The following is a 15317-nucleotide window of genomic DNA, read 5'->3' as shown; positions in this document are numbered from 1 at the left end:
AATAAGAAACAGATTAGAAATACAACTAGTTTAAAACAGCGTGAAAGGCATCATGGAGATTGTTTATAAATTTATGTTCAAATTAAGTAAACTATCTGAAGATTGTCACATCCCAGCAAAGTTGCTTTCTCAGTACAACTGGTTTTCAGGCACAATTCAGGCATGTCCAAAATAGGAGCAAATGTATTTTCTAGTCATTTAAATGTCTTCATCCAAGAAGGGGAAAAAAAAAATCTGACTGCCACTGTTGTTTCTGTTAGTACTTTGTTTTTAAGTTTTGATACCATTTATATGTTATATATGACCTCATTCTTTCACCAAGGGGTCAGAACATGATTGCAATTATATTTTACAGCTTCTCTAGATATACAGCGTGACTCAATATTGCTTCATAATCAGTTCTTTTGGCAAAATTAGCAGATATTCAGACAGGATTTAAGGACACTATAATCAGGCCCATAGCTGTGGGTGGAAAGAAAGGAAGTCTGAAGATATTTTTAGCGTATCATGCTACCTTCAAGTTGTTGTGAATACAGTACTCTCACTGTAGTTATGCTTGACTTGGAGCAGAGCAGATTAAAAGCTATTTTTCTGGACATTGGTCAGTGCAATTAATACCCTTAAATAGAGGGTCATGTACTATTAAAATTTCCAGGATATTTTTTTCCAGGCAGTTCTAAGATGTTCAAAGTTTACGTTTAATTTGAAGAAGTGGGATTATTTGAGGTTTACTTGAATTAGTCAAAGGTTGTGCAAATTGCTGTGGGCTAGAAACCTGTGGGAACAGCCTTTCATTATCTCTCCATCATTTATGCCACATTTGTCTGCCACAATTATAGTATGTCTTTCTTAAGGTTTTTTAGGGTAAAAATTATATTCTTAATCTAAGGATGGAAATGAAACAAGGTACAAAGAATATGTTTAAAAAAATAGATTTGAAACCCAAATTATGCCCATCCATAATTTCAAAGGGTATTTACAGTCATATAAAATAGGCACCATCTAATATAACGATGTATCCCCAGGTGTAATCAGAATTAAAACATGCATTTACTTTTCTGTCTGCATGTTAATCTGGTTAGTATAACAGACCGATCTGAGCAAATAAATTAAAATTTTCCTCTGACATCTATTCCATCCACAGAATTAGTTTAACAGTATAGTCATGCTTACCAACACTTTAAATTTGGAGGTATCTCTTTCATGATATAATGATATCTGAGCCAAAACCACCACTTGATTTCAGTCCTTGTAGGATCTGGTGAGAGGCTGAATGAGGAAATTCCCATAGCAGCAAACAGTTCGAACACGAAGCCACTGACATAGCACTTCACTGCCATATTTTGGAATCCATTCAGGTGTCCAGTTCTACAGAATCCCCAAAATGTCAGAGCCATTCCCCTTGAGGGTATTTCCCTATAGTGGACATGTTAGAAACATCCCGAGATAGTAATACAAACTCAGTCTGAAACAATGCCTTGTTCTCAATATAAGAAGGAATTCATAGGCATTCAACACTGCATTATAAAGAATTACTTATATATCCTGTATATATCAGTCCAGTACACAGCAAATCTAAGGAATTAATTTATTTTGTATATATAGAAAAGAATAATTATGCATGCATTTAAAATTTCCCAGGTGTTTTCAGTTTCAGAATGTCAAAGACAGATGCATCTAAAACAAGATCTTTTTTTTTTTTTTTTGGAATGGAGTTGGTGGCATCTTTTCTTCTTTTCTGTCCAAAATGAATTCCTTGTTCTCAGGAAATTCTTAGGAAACCTCTGACGGAAAAAGAAGGAGACAGATTTCTGCTACTTTGAGACAGCAGCAGGTTTGCTGAAAAATAAAGTACCAGAATGTCAGACTAAGTATGATTTTGGAAAAAACATTTCTAGCATAGAAAAAGATAATGTTAAAAACAAAACCAAAAAAATTTACACATTTTTAAAAGCCATTCATACTCATTTTACTCTCAGTCTTGGGTTTTGTTTTTTGGTTTTTTTTTTTTTTGATTCTGAATAGGCATGTACATATTGTTGCAGATCAGGATGCAATTAATGCTAATACTTTTCTTGTTACATCTCTGAAGACCATCAGACTCTTTTTAAATGCATAAATGTGAGAGGGCTCTTTTCCCTAGGGAAGCAAAAAGCAGAGCCAGTTTGTATTAGTTATGAATCCATTCTGGCAAGAAGTTAGACCATTTCACTCTGGACGTCTCCTTCTAGCTCAAGTAATAAAAGACAGGTCTGGAAATCCAATTACCGTCTCTTGTCTGAAATCTTTTAAAGAACTTAGAAAAGGTCTCAATGAGAAGAGAGAGACCCAGAAAACATATTTTAAAAGTTTTATATTTAAAGTTTATTCTTGTATCCTTACAGTTTAGAGTTCAGAGTTTAAGTGAAGTGATTACCATCATAAATGCACTGTATGTTATGACTGTTAAGTCAATTACTGATTTTTTTTTTTTTACTTTTTTTTTTTTTTCTGGCTACAACACCAGAGAAACAACACGTAGGTTTTCTGCATTCTGTTTGCAGTTCTGGTACCGACTTTCATCTCAGTCCAAAAGGCAATAGAAACATGGTTATGTTTACCAAGGAAAAACAAAACAAAATAAAACAAAACAAAACAAAACAAAAAAAGCCAAACCCAAAAAACCTGTTAAGAACGGGGAGAGAAAAATATTATTTCACAAAATTAGTTTTGGCCATATATATATCACTTTTGCTTCTTTCTAAAATGAGAGTGAAGGTGTGTGGCAAGAACAGTTGTAGAAATGCACATTTCTAAAATGGGTATGGAAGGCCAGTTTCAAATCACAGCAGGGAAAAATAACAACCTTGAAGTGCTTGTTCAGTCAAAAGAAATAGGCACATTTTAAACACAGAATATTTGCAGGAGCTATTTCACACATGACCTGGAGAAAAGGCCACTAGAGAAATAAAGAAATATGTTATGCACAGAAAATGTAGGAAGAGCAAATGAAGGAAAATCCACCACATAAGTAGACCTCTCTGACCGATATTTGTTAAATATCTGAAGGTGCTTTGGCAAAACATTCTGTGTCAGGGAAAATCATTTATAATTCTATAATTTGGACATAGATTTTGTGATGCAGAGATTCAGTATGAATCAAATGCAAGTATGCAAGTTAGTTCATATAAGCTACCCACAGCCATGGCTCTAGTGATTAAACAATTTACATCTGTATGTAACTAGATGGCCACACACAGTCCACTATTCAGTGCTGCCAGGGTCTGTGCTTTGTTGATTAAGAAGGACTTATCACTCAGGTATTTTCTTATTAGGTTTCTTCTTAGGGGCACTGAATTTCAAACCAGAGACTTCCTAAATGACTCACATTTACTCTTCAAAATGAAATGGTAACAGTGTCAGTGCTTCTTCTCCCAAAATGTAGAAGTCATCACACCTTGACCTCAAATCAGTGATTGCAGGTGGAGCCAGTTTAGAATATTCTGTTCTCAAACTTTCTCATGAGAGCACTAGTTTTAGCAAGATTTACAAAGAGGGAAATCTCAGAAGAGAATGTGCATTTTTGTCATGGGAAACTCCAAGTCCAGGCCACTCTGCTGGGAAGGCAGACATACAAGCTCAGGTATCAGGTCTGTAGAGCTGCAGCAGAGGACCTGTACCCGTGTCTCTGAGATCTCAAGGAAGAACCCAGATCCTTAGGTTATAAATTTCTGCAAAATCTAGTGTTTCAAAAAACAGTCTCCAGAAAACCCAGGCTTAGAAAAGGAGACTTGAAGATTTGTGAAGCAAGAACAAAGACAAATAAAATCAGACACACCAAGAAGAACAAGTCCGACAGGTCACCTTCTGCTCATCTGTATACCTAGGGTTATTCACATGGATGCTTGAGTTATAATCATAGACAGACATTAATCAGGCAAAGGAGCCTGTACTGTGTCAGAAAGAGATAATTAGTATTTGCACAAAACAGCTCAGATTTTTTGGCTTTTAAGCAAAAGCTACTCTGTCAGAAGATTCTTGATGACCTATAGGCGTAACAAGGTAATTTGCAGCAGTCCCTAGCACCAGCATTCTCACAAACAGCCTTTCTCACTAGAGACATTCATTGCAGGATGTATCTTACACAAAGGAGATCATCTCACAATTCTGAATCTTGGGGATTCTTAAAGGATTGAGAAGATGTTAGCAAAATATCAGAAAATGCTTGCAAAGTTGTTTAACATTAAAAATTAAAAATAAAAAAAAAAAACCACAACTCTTTTTGAGTTATTTTAAAATCGGATTATTCAATAGATAGGATCTTGAGCACCTACCTATTTTTTTGGACTATATGAAGGGAAATAAACCAAAAAGAAAACCCTCTATAAATGTATCCAAGAGTTGTCCACTTTTATGGTCCCAGGAGGCATAGTGCTGAATCTGCCATGTGGCCACTCAACCCGTTCTCCCTGTTTTGAATGGCCTTCAGGCTGGCACACACGTAACACGGTAATATTGTCAAACAGGTTACCTCTCAACGTTGTCAAACAACCTAGGTTGTTTTATATTATTTCTAAACATTCATATGAAATTACATATTCTGTCATGTTATGAGATGTTTTTCACATTATCTTAACAACAACAAAAAACACTTTTGGTGGAGGTTGACTGTTAAATTGAAGATCTTAAAAAAGAACAAAGGTGTGAGAAAATGGCAACAGGATTGATATTATGTAACTACAGAACTAGAGAGTAAGAGAGCCAGAACTGCTGAGAAGTAGGTGATCTACTAGTAATCTAATATCTGGCCATGAGGCAATGCCATTTCCAGGCTAAGCTTGGACAAAAGACATGATGTAGATGCTAATGTGAGGCCCTAACTCTCATTACTCTTTCAGCTCCAGATCTCTGTATAACATTTTTATTTATTGGCATTCTGGAAGAGGGAAAAGAAAGTAATCTTTTACTAACAAATACTGCAAAAGAGGTTTCTTTCTAACTGTATGTTTAGGATCTGCTACTGTGAGTAAAACTGGGAAATTCCAGTATTTTGTAACTTTAATTTCATTCCAGTGACCTGCCACAGAAATTCCAAGAAAGTTCCCTACTGGAAACTGTGTTTGTGGTGTTTGAGAACACCGTGCACAGTAAGCCAGCTGCACTCCATCAATATTTTGTTTCCTGACTGAGCCCACGTGTAGGTTTAGGCTTTCAGAGTGGTTGCTCAGAGGCAGAGGTGACAGGCTCTCTTTCTCCTCATGTGTTCACCTATTCTTCCATTTCTACAACAAGCAGAGAGGCTGAACCTTAACACAGAGCTACTTCTGACCTGCTGCAGATTACAACTGAAGATGAATCCAAGCTGGCACCGGTTTGCAATGTAACCTGCTGCGTTGGTGAGACACAGCTTTCCGATTCCCTCTTTGAAGCTGAGATATTAACAGCTGTGGTAAGGTTTTATGGTTCTACAGCACTTGAATACAGCCTGGCCAGATCTGCTTCAGACCTCTGGGCTGTGGAAACCCAAACCCACTGTGAAAATATCAGGGATACATATGTATTGCTATTGCCAATCTGCCTGCCTGGCAAGCCCCACAGGAACTCAGTTAACTCTACTTGGCTAAATTTCAGTAAAGTGTATATAGTTTCATCAAGAAGTTAGGAAAATTGCTTAGTTTTGGTGAGAAAGTATCAATCTATCTTAAATGAAAGTCAGGTACCTAAATCACATTTGCACCTCTCTTCAAAATACTGGATAAAGGAAAATTTGGTCTCGTAGAAGCATTCCCTCAGGTTTTTTCAGTTCTCTCTGAAACATCTTTTCAAGTAGCATAAGCAGCGAGTTGATAGTTAGGCAGATGAGTTCATTATTGGCTTGTTTTATTAGAATGACTGTATCATGCAGTAGTTATGACCCTACTTTTCCACATTTTTGTCTAACTCAGTTTTGCTTCTTATTAAATTACAAGCACTTTAGGACCAACATCTTTTTTATTCTTCTGTTTTTGTAGGTATATACGGTTTTTAACATAATAATAATCTGGTATATACCACTGTGTTTGGGTTTTTTTGTTTTGTTTTTCCCAAACAAGAAACATCCAAATATACCCTTCTGAACAGCAATATGAGCTCCTGGAATATTAATTACGTGTAGCTCATTTCAAGATTCCAAGATATGGTGGTAACCATCCTGATTAAATCCATCCCACAAGTGGAACATAATCTGGTGAGTGCCAGGAGGTTAAAGAAATAATTATTTATCCTATACTTTCTTAAACCAATTTTGAACATGTGCTTTAATCAGATTTTTAATTACTATTTCCCTTAAGTGATCTCTATTTCTTTAATGGCTTTGGCTATGTGTTAGCAAAATTTTCTGTCGGTGGAGCTTGGAAGAATTATGAAGAAAGGAGACAACAGCTTATTTTACATGAAGAATGATTGCGAGTCTTCGAAAAATAATAGTGAAATGGAAAATAGTATGAAACTTAAATTCAGACAAAAATATATTAATAGTAAGAATTTATCCTATGAGCCTATTAGGATTAGGCCTATTAGGATTTGCAACACAGAAGAGGTGAATACATTAGTGGCATTGAGGGCTAACAGTTTATAAAGTTTTCAACTAGATTTAGTATTTCAAGCAGTGATGGAGAAGCATTAAATCAATTGAAAATCTCATCTGGAATACTGTGGGCAATGTTCCAGAAAAATAATTCTGAAGTGCAGCCTTCAGGTAAGGGAGGTCTCAATAATGCAGGAAGTCTCTTCTAGGTACTCATTTCTATACCTCTCAGCAAACTTCACTGTATAATTTCATTATTTAATATTCACTAAAAGCCTGTCCAGAAAAGCAGGGAAAAATACATTTGGCCTTCTGACTGGAGCTAGGGAGCAGGTAACACGGATATCAAAATATTTCCTTTATGCATCAGTTTCCCCATCTGAGAAACAACAAAGTTATTTTCCCAGTTTTGTAAACATAATTAAGCTAATTAAATACTCATCAGTCTGAATGATGAATTAAGCACACTTTGTTCCCCCTCTGTCCGATATCATGACTCATGACTGCCTGTTACTACAACTGAAGAAAACAAAGCCATCTAGCTTTAGTCTAGGTACTGGCAGCTCCTAAACTTACTGTCGTCTCCTTTCATGAGCCCTTGAAGTGCTTCAGATGCCCAGGGCACTGTTTCCATCCAGAACCATTCTGGACTGGGCAGGTTGATGGGATCCCAGGAGAATAATCAGGATACTAAGTGTTTCCCCAGAAAAAGAATCCAGAAGGGGCCCAGGGTGTTTTCAGGGAATTCCCAGTCTACACTTAAAATATGAGTCTTTTCCAATGCAAAACTACAGAAACTAGAGAAATATCCTAAGCTTTTCCTGTTGAATATGTGTCACTGTGCAAAAGATGCAAGATTACGTGAGAGAATAAAACAGGTACATGATTCTACTATCTACCTGTTAGGGCACTGAAGAGAAAATAGAGTTGGGGAAATCCTAGTTTGACGTTTGTAGTTTCCACCAAACTCTAGGAAAAAATATGTGAGTAGGGGTTTAGCATTCCCTTGTCCACACTAAGCAATGTTAACTAGGCTGAGGGAGCCAGTGCTTTCTTCCTCTCACTAAGTGAAACTGGAATTTCATACTAAACATTAATATCGCTTTAACTGGTCATGTAGAGAATGTGTCTTCCTCATAGCCTCTCAGAGGAGGACATGTGAGAAGGCCACCATCAGCTTTAGCATTAAAAACATTCTAGCTAGAACTCAAGGAAAAAAAAAATACAATGAGGCTTTTATTAGAAGGAGATAATTAAACCCAGTTTTTCTGTTTACTAAGTACTCAAACACTAAGCCAGCAGTGGAGGGGGCTCGCTATGGGGCAGGCACATCCTTTATGGATGATTCACACCGTAGGAGGACACCTCCTGATGTACCAGGGAGGGATCTAATACATGTGTGTGTGATCAAAATAGATTACCTGTTTGTTTAATTGCAGATCCATAATCAAGTCAGCAATTTATTAGATTGAAGTAAATATTGCACATCCCTTGAATCCCAAGATTCTGAAAGTTGAATGACCCAGTGCCTGCTTCCTTCAGCCCTCAGCTAGAAAGTATGACAGGATAATCTCCTGAATGAAGGCCAATGCATAAACCATATGACTCCTTTGCAATTTTCCAGACATCCTTTTGGAAATCTTCCAGCCATTGGAGCATCTTTTTATCCCTAAGTACCACAAAAGATTAAGGTGATTGAGAAATCCTCCCTGCAAAGTGGAAGCTTATTTTTAGAAAAACCTTCAGATGTCAGCTTAAATAAGTACATGATGCCTGATCTCCATGGTCACATTGTGATGTAACTTTAGAATGACCTGCTAATCAGGCAAAGTATTATTTTTAGAAGAAGATTCATAATAGAATTGAGTATTGCAGCACCTTATTTAAATGTTGTGTCATCTGGTGGTCTTTATAGCCCTGAGTTAAGTACAAAGGCTCCCCTGCGTGATACATAAGAAGAACTGCCACATAAAATTTGGATTCTCAACAGTGTATGTTCTGAGAAATAGCTAGGAGGTAAATCCACAGTCATGTAAGATTTCCCCCTGCCTGTATATAGCATGTCAGGTAGGTGCATTTACAGCTGAAAATATCTGCATACAAAGAAAATCTTCTTAAGGCCTAGAATCTCTTTGTTTAACTGCACATAGATTTAAAAGACAGATGGAAAAGTAGTTGCTTCTGGATTCTGCTCAGTAACTCAGTGGTTACTGCCGCTGCACAGAAACCCAGGTTTACCATGTTTCTCAGCCTTACTAAGTTTTGGTCTATGCTTCCCACTACAAAGCTTTAAACATTAGGCAAGGGTTTTTTGGAAAAGAAGTGGTTTTTTTCATGAAGGTGCTCTTGAGAGGCAGGTTCAGATCTGTATTCTGGACTAAAGGGCTTCTAAGTATTGTGAGAAAGGGGGCACTAGGACACCAATTATTTAAATTGTCCACTCACTCTTTGAGTCCAAATTAGCAAGACTCACAGCACCACAGTCGGTGGTCATACAGGCAAAGTCAGGTCTGAAGGATTTCCCTGAGGATGTAAGATAACAGAGGTGGTTCATCATGATAAACCTTCTATTTGCTGGTGAGGCAGCTGTCCCTTTGGGCACTCTTTTGATGAGTAGACGTTTAGTAGGAGGCTTTGTTCTCCTGATTTGCAGAGAACAAATGTGTTTTCATATTATCCTCATTTAGAGGTCTAATGTGATTCCAATTAATTAAAATTTGCCAGCTGGTCAGAGATCTCATTGCATGTTCATATTATATACTGTTTGTCAATGCGCACTGGGACACATCCTGTCCTCATGTCACAGCTGTAAATAAATCAATTCTAGCTTTTTAGTAGTGTCAGTGAAAGCAAGATTCCTCACCTACCCCTTCAAGAGACAGACTTTAAATGGTATCATGTAGCACTGCTCCTCTGAGTTCTTACACATCTGAGTTCTTACACAACCATGAAGCTGAGCACTTGTTCTCAGATACTGCTCTTGCCTTCAGTCCTTAAGGCTCCAAACAACTCTACCTTCCATTCCTTGTTGATTTTACGTTCCAGTTTCTAATTAACATGCTATGTTGTACCACATCACACACTCAAATTTCTATGAGGCATTTTACATCAACACTATTACTTTTAACAATTAAGTGTGTAATCTCACTAAAAAAAGTCAAATTCTATCTGCCATAAACAGTGCTGAATGACTTCAACTAGTGAATAGAAATATAAACACCTTTAGTTCTCCATTAATTTATCAAAGTCAGGCTAACACATCTCTTCTGACTTGGATCATTCTAGTCCCCCTTTTTAAGTAATTGGGGATTTGCTGATAAGAACTTTAAATTTAGTTTGCCACAGAACATGAGGTGGCGATGACTGTTATATCCCACTCTCATTAAGGTGGAGCTATAATCACTTGCTTTTCTTAGTTTTATAGAACTATTAGACCAAGCTTTACAAAAAATTAACACAAATATTTAAATTTCCTTGAGACAAGCTTCTTGGGTTAGGTGCAAGTCAGTAAGACCTGCTTCCTTAGATGGTTATTTTTAGTAGCTGCTGCTTACCAGCCTCCTCAGTTATTTTTGGAATAGAAAGCATATCATCTCCATAGGAGATGCCATATTAACAGACTTTTCCATAACTGCTGAAGCATTTATTTTTCAGCTGATATGAGTATCAGGAGAATTGACTAGGCTGGAATATAAGCATTCTGCAGCATAATTTAGATGACAGTAAACTAAACTTACATGGATTTGACAAAATGTATGATTCTAAAATCCTGTTAACAGAGCACCATGTAGGAAAGCCTAAACTAGAGCCAAACAACAGCTACACAGAGTAACAGGTACAGCCCTAAGAGCACAACACTCTTCCCTGGTTAACTATCTCAGTGGACGAATGGTTTGCATCTCAAGAAAGTGCTGGGTTGCCCTGATTCTATTGTTCCTAAATTTTTTATAGTATCTTAGCATAGTGCTTCAAAATCCCATTTAGATGAAGTTTGTTCCAGATAAGCTGTTATCTCCCCACACAGTTCTGCCATGTACTCTGTGGGACTGCAGACTACCCCACAATGGTGCCATCGCTGTAATCTTCAAACTGAGGATCCAGAGGAACCCGTTGCAGCGAGGCACATGATCAGGCTGGATTTAAGTTGAACATCTGGTCAAAGATGAAAAAACTCAAGCTAACTGAGAGGACTGATACCTCCTGAAGGCAGAATGCAGCACTGCAAAGATATACAATCTGACATCCTAAACGTAGCATGGCCATGCTAGCACAACTTTGCATGCAATTCGGTTAGCCCTTGGTTAATCCCCATAGTGATTTCTCTGGAGTGAAATTTTCCATTCTGCTTTCATTTTTGCAGCTGTTTCAGCAGTTCTTAGTGAATATATGTCAGATGTCACTTGGTGGTTCTTATACTTCACTCACTTCACTTTCTGTCCCTGATATATCAGGGATGAGTGATGAGTGACTACAGAAAGGGAATGTGTTGCTGGAAGGTTTTTTAGTTTTTTCTTTTTTCCTTCTGGATGTTGCAACCTGCTATATATTAAAATGAACAAGTTCACATCTGCAAATTGAGGAGTGAATGGCTATTTTATACACTGAATACTTGACAGATTCTCAAGCTTATTAATTTCCAAAATAATATATAGTTTATTATATTACTTATTTTCTTTGCATGGTGTCATTACAAGTTAGAACCTGATTTAATAACCTTGAAAAACAAAATGGTATTATTTAGCAGCTGTAAACATTGTTCTATGAGCAGATTTACCTAAAATAACTCATAAAACTGCCATAAGCTATTAATGCACTTTGTCCTGAAAAAAAAAAATAAAAAAATTCAGTATTAGATGAAAAACTACACATCAAAGCTAACAACCTTGGAAAAATAAATGGAACAGGTTTGCAAAAAGCATTTAGAATTTTCCACTGTTTCAACATGAAGCAGCTATTCTCAATACCATAATATTCATATAAGAATTAACTGATACAACAAATCTGACTTCAGTCTGATAACTGTATTAGCAGTTTTGAATTACTCTGTGCAATGAATAATATTATTCTCATCTATTCAATTAGTATTAATTTCTAAGTTACTTAAAGCCATATATTAGTCTCAACTAAAATTGCAGATGATAAAAGTACATTTGCAATAACTGGGCACTTCTAGTACAAGGACTTTTGACTGCCTATGGTTATCAGGAAGAGAGAGCATGGTCACTGAACGATCTTCTTTCAGTCACTAGAGTAGTCATAATTTGACAGAATTGCCCTCACAAACAGTTCTCCCATAAATATGAAGACCTAAATGTGCTGGAAGAATAAAAATGGTCCATGCCTATAAAACTGGTAGAAGATATTGACAAGGACCTTAAAAAAAAGTAAAGGATCTGGGGTTTCTAATTGACAAGCAGCTGAACATGAGCTGGCGGTGTGCCCAGGTGGCCAAGAAAGCCAATGGCATCCTGTCTTGTATTAGAAATAGTGTGACCAGCAGAAGTAGGGAGATGATAGTCCCCCTGTACTCTGCACAGGTGAGGCCACACCTGGAGTATTGTGTCTAGTTTTGGGCACCTCAATATGAGAGAGATATCGAGGTGCTGGAGTGAGTGCAGAGGAGGGCAACAAAGCTGGTGAAGGGCCTGGAGAACAGATCCTATGAGGAGAGATTGAAGGAGCTGGGACTGTTTAGTTTGAGGCGGAGAAGGCTGAGGGGAGACCTCATCACTCTCTACAGCTACCTGAAAGGACATTGTAGAGAGGTTGGTGCTGGTCTCTTCTCACAGGTAATTAGCGATAGAACAAGAGGGAATGGCTTTAAACTGCAACAGGGGAGGTTCAGACTGGATATTAGGAAAAAATTTTCACAGAAAGAGTGGTCAGACAGTGGAATAGGCTGCCCAGGGAGGTGGTGGAGTCACCACCCCTGGATGTGTTTAAAGGTCGTTTGGATGAGATGTTGGGGGACATGGAGTAGGGGAGAAGTTTGTAAAGTAGGATTGATGCAACCATCAGACTTGATGATCCCAAGGGTCTTTTCCAACCTGAATGATTCTGTGATTCTGAGATAATAATTAGTCTCCACTACAAAACCAGCACTAATTTCTCTTTCCATTACTGTAATCACTTGTTAAAACTGACTGCACACAGACTTTTCTTCTTGAAATATATGAAACATAACAAGTAAATTTATATGACAAAATATTTTTGTAGGTAGTAACAAGTACACAAACATGCAGTTAATAAGAAGATGGATGAAAAAGAATAGAAATATGTGAGTCCTGAACACTGAGGAGGGAGATACAAGTTAGACAACAAAAAAGGCTATAACTCAGCTTCTGTAGCTTTACTGAGCCCTCAGAATGACCATTCTGCTTTAGTATGATTTAGCTGGTCATGACTAGGTGTAGCACTGAAAATAGAGCTTTCATTATTTCCTTCATCAAAAAAGGCTAGAATCCATTCAGGCTGTGAGAAGGACTGTTGAATTGAATGCAGAGAACCCACTGTTGAACTATCTTACTCATTAATTTCCAATTACATGAAGGATTGAGCACTCTTTCTTAGCTTTGTTTTTGATTTTTTAATGAATATAATGGAACTAGCATTACACAGGATTACACTGGTTCACAGGATTGAGCAGAAATGTGCTGAGCTACAGAGGATCAAGTCATATTTGCTTTATTTACTCATTCTATGTGTGTGATAGGACTCCTTATGCAGAAGAGTTTTTAGGCTCTCATCCAGTAGTGTAGTGGGCAAGATTAGGAATATGATCCTACAAATCCATTTAGATTAGCATCCTTTGTGTAGATTAAGAAATACCATCCCAAAATTGATTTACACTTTCAAAATACGTCCTTGTAAAAACATTCATATTTTTCATTGTTTAAGGGTTTCTTTAGCCCCTCCTCTAATCACACAATTAATTCGGGGCTTTGCTGACGTGCTTTCTGAATGGGAGCCTAATCCTGTGAGGTACTGAGTGCCACTCAAAAAGATGCCGATAACTTCAGCATCTTCAGCACCTTCAGCTCCTGGCTAAATTGCAGGCTACTGACAGTAACCAGCATGCCAAGAGAGCGCTAGGGAATAACTATATTATTGTTTATGTCTAAAAATCCACCCTGAATACCTAACTAGACATAGATTATTGTCTAAGGAGAAAATACTATTTTTTATAAACTTAAACATTAATGGAGTTTGATTTGTTTCAAAATGGATTGTGACAGGGCACAACATATAACAGTATCAAAAACATAATATGAAATAAGTACTTCAAAGGCCTACTGTCAACCTGAACAGATTTTATGGGATGATCTGTGATCCAGATGGTAGTGAAGCTGAAGTTCTTTTTTCTTCATGGTGCTGTGGGAATGAGATACTGTGATTCGATGCCAGTGTTTGATCAATAAAGAAAAATGTTGGCAATACTTTGGAATATTGTGCATTCTTAACTGGATGACGCAAACTTCAATGATTAATAGTGGGATAGCTTTGAAAATTACTGGAAAAAGCTTTAAAATTATTTTCCTTTGTAGTATATTTCCATTCAGTGGATTGGCAAGGAAATAACAATGAGAATTTACTGGTATGAATCATGTGTCATTTGTACATTTTTTATACTCTTATCCAACTGGCAGTCCTTGATTCCCTTAAGTTTTAAGTTTGCTGCAGCATACCTGGATTTCCAGATATAAAAACTAATGTATGATTTGAAATATTAATACTAAAGTAGGCTTTTGTCTGTGTTCTTCTGCAGTGTATCTAAGTAAACATTTAACTGCTCTTTAGCATATCAGATTATGCTAATATATTTATAAGCTGCAGAAATACTACCTATATGTAGAAAGGTAGAAAGAATTTTCTAAGCTCCTAAGGCATTGGCAATAATATTTTTTCTCATGAAAAAGATCCCTGTAGAATCTTTTATGCTTTTAAAACATATTAATGAATGAATCTCTTTAAGAATTCTAAAAAGATGAGAACTGTTGCCATCTACTAAGGTGACCTGATATTTTAAACGACTTTTCCTATTTCTGAGTTTGGAAAAATGCATGTGATGAAAGCCTCCATGTTCCATTCTGAACCTTATTTCTGCCAAAATAATTCAGATAGTTCTGTGAATGAGGCAACTGATGAGAAACTCAGTGTTTATGATTTTCTATGCCCCCCATGTTAAAGCTTTTTTCCAAATTTCTACTGAGTTCAGGTTTTAGAAAGTTGCATTAACTATTTTGTCAAACATATGCCTGCTGCTTTTATTTTACATAAACTACTCAAATTTAAGAAACTTGGAAAATTACAATTTTCATGTGATCAGTAAAGTCTTAAATTTTATAGATTGGTTCCTTGGAAGTTCTTAATTTCTCCTCTGGAAAAGGTCCAGATGGCATGAATAAAACTTTGGTGTGTTTCTGTAGATGATGCTCTAGATCAGGCCAAATCGTTAGCATACGTTCTCTCCAGCTGACTCTGCGCAATGCAGAACCAGGAAGCTGACTTATTCAGAGGTAGAGAGATTTTGTCAATAAGGAGATGTATGTACCATGGATTAAAAGAAGAGATCTAGGGAAAATGCCATAACTGATGGGGCAGACAAGATAGGGGGTATGTTTACATTAGGGTTTTAGTTTGAATAAGAAAGACACCTTTTGAAGCACATCTCTTAGCATTGACTATCATCTCTCAGTTGTCTTACAGAATTTGAGCTTTCTTATGGAAGTACACTGAAAGATCTCCTCCAAAATATCCACAGTGTGGATGCTGG

This window comes from Athene noctua, chromosome 4 (genome assembly GCF_965140245.1).
Source record: "Athene noctua chromosome 4, bAthNoc1.hap1.1, whole genome shotgun sequence".
In the NCBI taxonomy this organism is placed as follows: Eukaryota; Metazoa; Chordata; class Aves; order Strigiformes; family Strigidae; genus Athene; species Athene noctua.
Note: the sequence above shows the minus strand (reverse complement) of the source record.